The sequence below is a fragment of the Vigna radiata genome, unplaced genomic scaffold (genome assembly GCF_000741045.1).
Source record: "Vigna radiata var. radiata cultivar VC1973A unplaced genomic scaffold, Vradiata_ver6 scaffold_309, whole genome shotgun sequence".
NCBI lineage: Eukaryota > Viridiplantae > Streptophyta > Magnoliopsida > Fabales > Fabaceae > Vigna > Vigna radiata.
The window spans coordinates 266,170-273,949 of NW_014543822.1; the positions used below are offsets into that span (position 1 = coordinate 266,170).

The window sequence follows — 7,780 nt, forward strand, 5'->3', positions numbered from 1 at the left end:
TTGTTTTCATCTGACAGTAGACCGAACTACCTAAGTTCATTGCTAAAGCTGATTTTGTGTGAGTCTAAATCTGGTTGAGTAGCTAGTTCTTTGCCAACCATCCAAATTTGTTTTTCTGCTAACTAAGCAAGTTTCCAATACTGTTTTCAGTCATATTCTGGTGCATTAAGTCAGTTTAATTTGTTGTTTCAAAATTTGGCTACTAGAGTTGAATGGTTGAAAGTGTACATGGAACTGCATATATCATAATCTGATATAAGTTGAATCTGTGCAATTTTCTTTGTCAAACAAGTTTAAAATCATTTTCAAAACTTGTTGAAGCAAAGAGGAAATGACTTTAATTGGAGTTGTGCATTTTCACTAGTCAACTAGTCAATTTTTTACTCTGCTCGGTCCAACTCAAGTTCTGCATAATTGTGTTAATTACAACTGAAGTGTGCTTTAAAATTCTATGTAAATGTTGTAGCAAAAGCTGGATTTCATATAAGAGAAATATAGTAATCAAAAGAAAATGAATTGGCAGTGAAGAAAAAAGCATTGAATCCGTGCAACATGCTGTTTTGAAAAGTCTGCAGATGGTAAAATTTAGTATTAGTTGGACTGTCTCTAAGGCATTTTAACAAACAGATTGAAGAAATTGCATATTATCATTGACTGCACCTCCTTTGTTGTTTGAGTCTTTTGATTGTTTTTCAAATCTGTTCTAGCACCATTCATAGGGTCATTTTGATGTGCCACCGTTATTGAATCCCTTTTTATTGCTTTGAATTCAATTGTTGCAATTTTTGCCTACCACCTGTTTGTGAAAATGTGTAGTACAACTTCTGTGTGAAATTTTTTTCTGGCAGCAACCATGTTTTGAGTACTAATCTGTGAAACAATTTGTGACTTGGTTGAAGTGCTATCCTATGGAATTGATCTAGTTGAGATCCTAAACCATTGGTAGCCTATTAGGAAGTGGATTGGTGGCGGAAATCACAAGCAAGATGTCTCTCGTTGATGCAGAAAATCCAACCAGCATCTGCATATTTGTTGCAGCAGCTGCTGTTTTATTGAGTGATAGATACTGATCCAGCAACCAGAAATAGCAGCATCATTGGACAACAACTGCGAGACTTGTGTTGGCACATTATACAGCCAGGAAATTCTTGAGAGAAGCTAGAGTTGCATTGTCCATCCCTTTCCTAGTTATCTTATCATTTTGTTATTTTGTTTACATTCTGTAATTGTTCATTTCTTCTTTGTGTGTAAAGGGCCGTTTCAAGCAATTGAGTGGTAGAGTTCACAAGTGCTCTTCCCTCATTTGTTAACTAGACTCAAAAAGTCTCACAACTTAAAATTGGGTAGTCGGTGAGTGTGTCTTAGATCCAAAGTCTAAGCCTCACCTAGGAGACCTCACCTTTACTTTTCCATTTTACATTCAAGCTTTCATTGCTCATTTGAGGATTAGGAGTGCGCCTAGAGTCCGAATTTTAGAGTCCCAATTCTTGTTTTCTTTTGTTTTTGATTTGCTTTTGAGTCTTCTTTTGTGATTTTAAAAATCATCTTGCAAGTAACAACAACTAAGTGAGTAGCTTAGAACAATTTTGGCAAGGACAAGGCTTGGTACTTAAGCAATCCTAGTGATTCACCTCCCTTACCTGGAAATTGTTCTTGGGTGAAATCTAAGTAGTTGCAACACAAGACAACTTTTAGAAATACAAAATGTCAAAGCATCAATCTCCAAGAGTTAGTGATTCTGAGGACCAAGTTACTCTCAAAGATATTTCAAAACAACTTAGAGAGCTAACTCAATGGAGAATTGACACTGAAAGAAAAATGGATTATGCTCAACAAGATAGGGAAAGACAAATCACCATAATTCAAGATGAGTTGAAAGTCATGAGAGATGAGCAAGGGAGGATAAGGGGAAGTAGGAGTGGAGATTCTCTCCATGAGGTAGAGAATTTTAGAATGGGAGACTATGATGGGGACTACTCTTCTTTTAGAAGACATAGGAGGGAAACTCAAGAACCTCCTCCCCCTAGAGAAGTCAATGTAAACTTGCCTCATTTTTATGGAAAAGATGATGTTGAGGCCTTTCTAGATTGGGAAATGAAGGTGGAGCAACTTTTTGCTTGCCACCAAGTAAGTGAAGAGAGAAAGGTTCCTCTAGCTACCCTTAGCTTTCAAGGGTATGCCATGTATTGGTGGACTGCCATAGTGGAAGAAAGAAGGCGCCACCAAAACCCTCTAATAAGATATTGGAATGACTTGATCACTGCCCTTAGAAGGAGACACATTCCTTCTTACTACCATAGGGAGCTTATGGATAAGCTCCAAAGACTCCAACAAAAATCTATGTCTGTGGAAAAATATAGACAAAAGATGGAGTTGTACATGATAAGAGCAAGGATAGAAGAAACAGATGAACTCACAATGGCTAGATTTTTGAGTGGTCTCAATTATGAGATAAGAGACAAGGTTGAACTTCTACCTTATATAGATTTGGATAGTCTTGTCCAAATGTGTATAAAGGTAGAACAACAAAATTTGAGAAAATCTCTCTCAAGAGAGCTCAAGTTCAACCATTTGAAAGAAGAAGTTTTAAAGAAAAGGAACCATTCAAACCTCTAGCCAAGATTGTTGAGAAACCCAAACAAGAGTCTTCCTCACACACTAGATCAAGTGAAATCAAATGTTTTAAGTGTCTAGGAAGGGGTCATGTAGTTACTCAATGTCCTACAAAAAGAAACATCATTTTGAAAGGCAAGGACATTTATAGTAGTGAAAGTGACACCCCAACTAGTGAAAGTGAGAGTGAGGAAGAAGAAAGAGAAGAGGAAGTATATGCTGATGATGGACAACTTCTCATGGTGAGAAGGATACTTAGTAGCCAACCAAGTCTTGAGCACCTATCACAAAGAGAGAACATCTTTCATACAAGATGTAAAATTCAAGAAAATCATTGTTCTCTCATTGTTGATAATGGTTCTTGTTGCAATTGTTGTAGCACAAGGTTGGTTGAGAAGTTGAAGCTTGACATTATACCTCATCCAAAACCTTACAAACTTCATTGGCTAAATGAAGATGGGGATATAATAGTCAAGAATCAAGTGAAATTGGCATTTTCCATTGGGAACTTTAAAGATGAAGTTTTATGTGATATAGTTCTCATGGAAGCATGTCATGTGTTATTGGGGAGACCATGGCAATTTGATCATTAAACTATTCACCATGGTCTAACCAATACCATCACCATCCATCAAAAGGACAAGAAGTTTGTGCTTCATCCTTTGACTCCGACCCAAGTGGCTCAGGATCAAGCACAAATGAAGTCCACAAGAAAACAAGAAAAAGCACAAAAGAGAAAACCAAAGAAAAAAGAGAGTGGTGATTCTAGTGTTCCACCCAAGGTTACTCAACATGAAGTTCTTTTAAACAAAAAGACTTTAATCAATACACTTCAAGTTGCGCAACCTTCATACCTCCTTCTTTGTCAAGGAACACTTACATGCACTTCTAGTGAATCCAAGACTTCTAGTCTTTCTCCTCCAATTCAAAAACTTTTGAAGGAATTTGATGATCTATTTCCTAAAGAAATTCCAAAAGGGCTTCCACCTATAAGAGGAATAGAACATCAAATTGATTTCATTCCAGGGGCAACTCTTCCTAATAGGCCTGCCTATAGGACAAACCCCCAAGAAACAAAGGAGATTGAGTCACAAGTCCAAGAATTGCTACACAAAGGCCTAGTTCAAAAGAGTCTAAGCCCATGTGCTGTACCAGTGTTGTTGGTACCAAAGAAGGATGGAAAGTGGCGCATGTGTTGTGATTATAGGGCTATCAACAACATCACAATAAAATATAGACATCCCATTCCTAGACTTGATGATATGTTGGATGAATTACATGGAGCTCAAATATTTTCAAAGGTAGATCTTAAAAGTGGCTATCACCAAATAAGAATCAAAGAGGGTGATGAATGGAAAACTGCCTTTAAAACTAAGTTTGGATTATATGAATGGCTCGTAATGCCTTTTGGTGTTACAAATGCTCCAAGTACATTCATGAGACTTATGAATCATGTTCTAAGGGATTGCATTGGGAAGTTTGTAGTTGTTTATTTTGATGATATCTTGGTATATAGTCAAAATTTGCAAACTCATGAAAATCATTTGAGAGTTGTTTTAACAATTCTTAGAAACAACAAATTGTTTGCAAATTTTGACAAGTGTACNTTTTGTGTTGATAGTGTCATATTCCTTGGATTTGTGGTCACCAAAAATGGGGTTCATGTGGACCCTGAGAAAATAAAGGCCATCCAAGATTGGCCAACCCCAAAGAATGTAGGAGAAGTTAGGAGTTTCCATGGTTTGACAAGTTTTTATAGAAGATTTGTGCCTAACTTCTCTAGTCTAGCTTCACCTCTCAATGAGTTGGTGAAAAAGGATGTTACATTCACTTGGGAAGATAAGCAACAAAAGGCTTTTGAGCTACTCAAAGAAAAGCCCACCCAAGCACCCATTCTAGCTCTTCCCAACTTTTCAAAAACTTTTGAGTTAGAATGTGATGCTTCAAGACATGGCATAGGTGCGGTATTACTACAAGAAGGCCATCCCATTGCCTACTTTAGTGAAAAACTTCATGGGGCTTCTTGTAATTATCCCACCTATGATAAGGAACTCTATGCTCTTGTGAGGGCTCTTCAAACTTGGGAACATTACCTTGTTTCCAAGGAGTTTATCATTCATAGTGATCATGAGTCACTCAAATATTTGAAGAGTCAACACAAGTTGCAAAAGAGGCATGCTAAGTGGTTAGAATTCATTGAACAATTCTCTTATGTTATCAAATACAAGAAAGGGAAATCCAATGTGGTAGCTAATGCTTTATCAAGAAAAATTAATCTCTTAGCTACATTGGGAGCTCAAATTCATGGGTTTGATAACATCATTGAGTTGTATTCACAAGATCCTGAATTTTCTCATATATATGAGGAATGTCTCAACAAGTCTCAAGGAGGATTTTATGTGAGAGAGGGGTATCTTTTTAAAGAAGGAAAAATTTGTATTCCTCAAGGATCACATAGGAAACTCCTTGTCAAAGAGACACATGAAGGTGGATTAATGGGACATTTTGGGGTAGAAAAGACTCTTGGCATGTTGCAAGAAAAATTCTTTTGGCCTCACATGAGAAGGGATGTTCAAAGGCATTGCTTTAAGTGTATCACTTGTTTGGAAGCAAAATCTAAGTCAATGCCTCATGGACTTTACACTCCTTTGCATGTTGCCTCAACCCTTTGGGAAGAAATAAGTATGGATTTTGTGTTGGGACTTCCCAAAACTTCTAGGGGTTTTGGTTCTATCTTTGTGGTGGTGGATAGATTTAGTAAAATGGCTCATTTTATACCTTGCCACAAAGTAGATGATGCAAGCAACATTGCAAAGTTATTCTTTAGAGATGTGGTTAAACTTCATGGTCTACCCAAGGTAATCATTTCGGATAGAGACACAAAATTCCTTAGTCACTTTTGGAGGACCTTATGGTCTAGATTAGGGACTAAGTTATCTTTTTCTACTACTTGTCATCCTCAAACAGATGGTCAAACTGAAGTAGTCAATAGATCTCTTTCCACATTACTAAGGGTAGTACTAAAGGGGAATCATAAATCTTGGGATGAGTACCTTCCTCATGTAGAGTTTGCCTACAATAAAGTAGTTCATGGAACTACTAAAATGTCTCATTTTGAGATTGTTTATGGATTTAACCCTTTAACTCCCATGGATTTAATACCTCCTCCAAATTCTATTGATTTTGTTCATCAAGAAGGGGTATCTAAATCTAAGTTCATCAAGGAATTACATCAAAGGGTTAAAGTTCAAATTCAACAACAAAATGAGAAATATGCCAAGACANATAACAAAGGCAAAAAAGAGTTGATCTTCAATGAAGGTGATCTAGTTTGGATTCATCTTAGAAAGGAAAGATTTCCTCAACTAAGAAAATCCAAACTCAATCCTAGAGGAGATGGTCCTTTTAGAGTATTAAGGAGGATTAATAATAATGCTTATCAAATTGATCTTCCTCCAAAATATGGTGTCCATGCTACTTTCAATGTATCTGACCTTAAACCTTTTGCAGGTTATGATAGTGAAGATGAAGATCCTTTGGATTTGAGGACAAATCCTTCTCAAGAGGGAGGGGATGATACACAAGGGTCTAGTACAATGACACACATAGGTCCTATCACAAGAAGAATGGCCAAAAAGCTACAACAAGATTACTCTCCAAAAGGCCAAGTACTCTTTGCTATCTTTGGATGGAAAATAGGAGATCAAGGAGATGCTATAAATTGGCCAAGACATGGGGAAGGATAAAATGGTCATTGCTACAAAAGGAGGGGTGCTCTTATCAAGATANGGGGCTGCATTAGAGAACTTCTCCTTCACATTTGAAATTAGCATTTCAGCTTTATTTTCACATGTTAGAATAAGCCTTCTAGAAGGGCATCACATTTAGCACATGGTTGTACACGTGGAATTAGATCCACATTTCTTGTAGGCACGTTTTTTCTCTATGCATTGCCGAGAGGTTAGTCTATAAAACCTCTAAGGAAGCCCATGTAAGATACTTTTGGGTATTTTGAGAGTATTGAAATGTTGAGCACATTGCTTCCAACTCTTTCATCACCGAGAGTCCTCTTATCTTGTGCTTCTTCCATTCAATCCTCTAGCTTCCTTCCAATGGTGAGCTCCGTCTGAGCTAGATCCACTCCATTAGAGCACTTCCTCCACTTCATATAAACCAACCAGCTGCCTTCCGTTGCATTCTCATCCTCCAAACCTTACATTAATTCCGCTGCTGCGTGTTTTCCTGGTTGAAACTCACGGATCTGATCAATGGCTCAAGAGAGAAGCTATCACTTTTCCTTTTAAAACAAAATGCCCCAAAGCCCTAAGGTAATCTCCCGTGTTTTTTGCTTAAGGATTCAACTCATTTGTTGCTTAATTTACTTAACTCGAGAAACTGCTTTGTAGGTATGCTGTTGTGACAGGAGCAAATAAGGGAATTGGATTTGCAATATGCAAGCAATTGGCTTCAAATGGGTTCACTGTGGTGCTCACAACCAGAGATGAGAAGAGGGTTGTTGAAGCTGTTGGAAACTCAAAGAACTTGGTCTCCCTGACCATGTGTTTTTCATCAACTTGATGTTACTGATCCGATTTCTAGTGTTTGAAATGGAATTAGTATATTTGTTTGTGCAAAGAGCATTATAGAGGCATTATGTTCTAGTGTTCACAACTGTAGCCGATAATCATGTTAATTTTTGTGAATTATTTTCTCCATATATATGTAAAGAAAAAGATTGATGAAGTGTGCATAACTTGGCTTAACGAAATTTGCAGAGGAAAATTTGATGTCTCATTTGGCTATTGGCTCCATTTGACGCAGGTGAAGAAGGAGAAAAGCACATTTCTGGATATGGTAATCTGGTTTTTATTTCTACTATCTCGGTTCACCAGAACTCGATAGCAAAAATCTAGCAAAAAAAAAGAACACCTTTTACTGTCTCAATTTCATTTTAACCGAGGCAAAAATATAAATCTTTATATCTCGGTTCATAACCGAGGCCAAAAGTGATAGACTTTTTACTTCACCTTTATATACCTCAGTTGCAGAACCGGTACATACAGGTCAAAACAATCAAGATTGTTTCCTTTTATTACACTAAAGAATGCATTATCGTTCAATAATACTTCACACAGGCATCATGCACATCCGTCTCAATTTTTAATTT

At 37.1% G+C, this 7,780-nt stretch overlaps 1 pseudogene; it reads left to right on the forward strand.

The window, feature by feature from the left end:
- The first annotated feature begins 1,818 nt into the window (after positions 1-1,818).
- Positions 1,819-6,359, forward strand: LOC106755023 (annotated as a pseudogene).
- Positions 6,360-7,780: the final 1,421 nt, after the last annotated feature.